Source organism: Chrysochloris asiatica, unplaced genomic scaffold (genome assembly GCF_000296735.1).
Source record: "Chrysochloris asiatica unplaced genomic scaffold, ChrAsi1.0 scaffold00036, whole genome shotgun sequence".
In the NCBI taxonomy this organism is placed as follows: domain Eukaryota; kingdom Metazoa; phylum Chordata; class Mammalia; order Afrosoricida; family Chrysochloridae; genus Chrysochloris; species Chrysochloris asiatica.
Window position 1 is genome coordinate 2917712 of NW_006408554.1, and position 4072 is coordinate 2921783.

Consider the following 4072-nt stretch of genomic DNA (forward strand, 5'->3'; position numbering starts at 1 on the left):
TAGTTTACATGGGAGAACATTAGCTTTACATTCATCCTATCGTATATAATTTAATTGCCATGATTACAATCACCTCCATGCATCATCAGTCAACCAAAGGGTATACCCCACAAGCCTGCCCCTCTGTCATCAGCACACAGCCCCTCTCCCTCTCTGGGTCTAGAGTTCCCAGCTGCTCCATCTCTCCACGTCATCGCCTCTGCCTCCATCTCTGGCATCACTGCTTCTCTGGGTAGGGTCCCGCACTCCATTCTTCTCCCTTGATAGTCCCAGGGACCTCTGCTCCTGGACTGCAAAGTCAACCATTCCCTCCTTTTGCTACAAAATGTCTACCTTTACATTTCCAACCCTCACAGTCAGTCCTGATAGCAGTTATTCACTGTTGTACGTACCACAAGAGTCTTATCCCCATCTCCTTTCATCAACCCCATCAAGGTCATATTTGACTCTTGTCAATTAGTTTTAATTTTCAGTGTCAGCCTGAACTTGCATATGAGCAATTGATAGTCTGATCCACAGTGTGTCCTGGCCTTCTGTTGGCTACTGATAATGAGCTTCTTCATCATCTCTTCCCACAAATGTAGTCACTTTGTTTCCTGGATGTTCCAGGAAACATATATATATATGCTTTTTATGTTGTTGAAAAAAGGCATTTGTGGGGAAGTTGGTCAAGATGGCGGAGTACACAGATGCACTGAGCAGACCCTCTGCAACAAAGACATGAAAGAACAAAGTGAAATAGATCCAGATGATAATGACAGTCCTGGAACCCTGAGCTTCAGAAGATAGGAGAGAGAGAGGTAGACTAGTGCTAACTGGAAGAGGAAGCTGAACAGGAGCAGAAAGAGAGAAGGCAAACAGGCAGCCTATCAGCTGGTATAGGGCAGTGGACTCCTCTTGAACTTTTGCAAGTGGCTGCCAGTGGAGTGGTCTGTGGGCCCAGGGCTAGGCTGCAGGTGGGAGACTAGGGGAGTGCTGTCCTCTCCCTTGTTCTTTTGGCCTTCTGGTACTTGTGGTGTGGTCAGTCCCATCATTGCCAATGCAGCAGGCAGTGGCAAACACTCCTTTGTAGCCTCTGCCTGGGGTTCTTCTGGGTGCATGTGAACCCACCTTGAATTGCACTACACAAACAATGAGCCAAGAAACTGCTTAGACTTCCAGTCTCTATCACATCCCCCAGGAGACAGGTGTGAGTGCCTGAGAACGCACATACAATCATTAATTAAATCAAAATACAATGAGAACACAATGGCTCGGAGAAAAAGACAATTATAACTTACATGAAGAAACAAGTCAATATCTCCAATGAGTGACCAAAATATAAAGGCAGAAAACATAATATCAGAAATTGAATTAGAAGTACTTGATATGGAATTTAAATTAATGTTATTTATATACCTTCAGTAAATTGAGAAAAAGATCAATGAAAGCAAGGAAGAATTCCGGAAAATAATGGAAGAACAAACTGACAAATGAGAAATTAGAAACCATATAGAAATAGCAATTAGTCACAAGAATAATACTAAGAATTCACAAATGGATAAGACTTGAAAGAATAAAGAAGTAGAAATGAATTAAGAGAAGGCTCAACCCAGTGAGCTTAAAGACAAATCTCTCACTACTCATTATCGAGAAGAACAATCAGAAAAAGAAATTTAAAAGTCTGAAGAAAGCCTAAGATTTATGTGAGGCACTATCAAGAGGAATAGCTTACATGTAATTAGAATTACAGAACAGCAAGAGAAAAAAACCATAGAAAAAATTGTTGAAGAGTTGTTGGGAAAAAACTTGCCTACCATCATGAAAGATGACAAGGTAGCCATCAAAGAAGTTAAACAAACTCCAAACAGAATAGGTATCAAACTTTTCAAAATAAAACACAAGGAAAAAATTCTTAGAGCAGGTCAGAAAAAACCAAGTTACCTACAAAGGAGAACTAATAAGACTAAACTCTGATTTCTCAGCAGAAACCAAACATGCAAGCAAAAGACAGTGAGATGACAATACATAAAACACTGTAAGAAAAAAATTACCAATTAAGAATCATATACGCAGAAAAATTGTTCATCAAATATGACAGTGAAATTGGGACATTTTCAGATAAACAGCAAACAACCTGAGACTAACATACTTGACAATATCACCTAAAATTCAATCCAGATATGTTGTTATGTACCGTGGAGTCGGTTCCGACTCATAGAGACCTTGCATAGGGTTTCTGAGGCTGTAAATCTTTACAGGAGCAGGAAGCCTCATCTTTCTCCTGCGGAACAGCTGGTAGTTTTGAACTGCTGACCGTGAGATTAGCAGCCTGATTCGTAACCACTGCACTACCAGAGCTCCAGAAGTATTCAAAGTAAAACAAACCTATTATTGTTGGTAAGTGCTGTGAAATCAGTTCCGAATCACAGTGACCCTTTATAGGGTTTGCCAGAAGCAGCTGGTAGGTTTGAACTACTGACCTTGTGGTTAGCACTCCAGTGCTTATCCTACAGCACCACACCAAAAGTCTAAGACTGAAAATGTAGAACCAGAGATAGCAATTTGTGACAACAACAACATAAAAATTTTAAAACAGGAATAATATAGAACTTCCAAATGAAGGGGAAATCAAGCAGAGTTCAAGAAAAACAACAACAAAAAAGTCCCACCTAACTATAACCCTAAAACTAGACCAAGCCTTACACCTAGCCCTAGTTCAATCCCTACCCCTAGTAACTAATCCTTTACTAATCCTAGTTCTAACCAAAACCCTAACACTAACCTAGACCTAGTTATAGGCCTAATCCTGACTCTTTATTCCTATCCACCCCATTCTACCACCTCACTAACCCATCCCCCAAAAAAGGTATTTGCAATGAATTAAGTCAATGGTCTTAACAAAATTTTATAATCCTATTTCCAGCATCGTTTCTCACACCAAGGCCATGCTTTCTAACTATGAATCCTAGTGCATATTGATTTATATGTTTGATCAGTTTCACACTGAAAAAGTTGATAGAATTCTTCAATTTTATTATCACTGGCTTTAGTGGTTGGCGGGTAAATTTGAATAATAGGATATTAACAGGTCTTCTTTGTGTTGTTGTTGTTGTTAGGTGCCATCAAGTAGATTCTGACTCATAGTGACCTATGCACAACATAATGAAACACTGCCTGGTCCTGTGCCAACCTCACATTTGTTGTTATGCTTAAGCCCATTGCTGCTGCCACTGTGTCAGTACATCACATTGTAGGGCTTCCTCTTTTTCGCTGATCCTCCACTTTACCAATCATGATGTCCTTCTCCAGGGACTGGTCCCTCTTGATAATATATATCAAGATGAAACACAAAGTTTCACCATCCTGGCTTCTAAGGAGCATTCAGGTTGTACTTCTTCCAATGCATGATTTGTTTATTCTATTGACAGTCCATAGTACCTATGTGTTATTAATGATATAGTCTGATAATTTTCACATTCCATTGAGCCACTTCTCTTTGGAATGGGCACAAATATGGATCTCTTCCAATTGGTTGAACAGGTAACTGTCTTCTAAATTGCTTGGCATAGGATAAGTGAGTGTCTCCAGTACTAAATCAATTTGTTGAAAGATTTCTGTTTGTATTCCATCAATTCTCAGAGCCTTGTTTTGCCAATGCTTTCAGTGCATTTTTGACTTCTTCCTTAAGTACCATTGACTCTTGATCTTATGCTACCTCTTGAATTGGTTGAATATTAACTTTTTTTGTTTTCATTATAGTGACTCTGTGTATTCTTTCCATCTTTTTTTTTAATTAAAAAAAATATTTTAATGTGAATTACGTAATAGTTTACATGGGAGAACATTAGCTTTACATTCATCCTATCGTATATCATTTCATTGCCATGATTACAATCTCCTCTATGCATCATCAAACAACCAAAAGGTATACCCTGCAAGCCTGCCCCTTGGTCGTCAGCACACAGCCTCTCTCCCTCTCTGGGTCTAGAGATCCTAGCTGCTCCGTCTCTCCACGTCATCGTCTCTGCCTCCATCTCTGACATCACTGTTTCTCTGGGTAGGGTCCCGCACTCTGTTCTTCCCCCTTGAT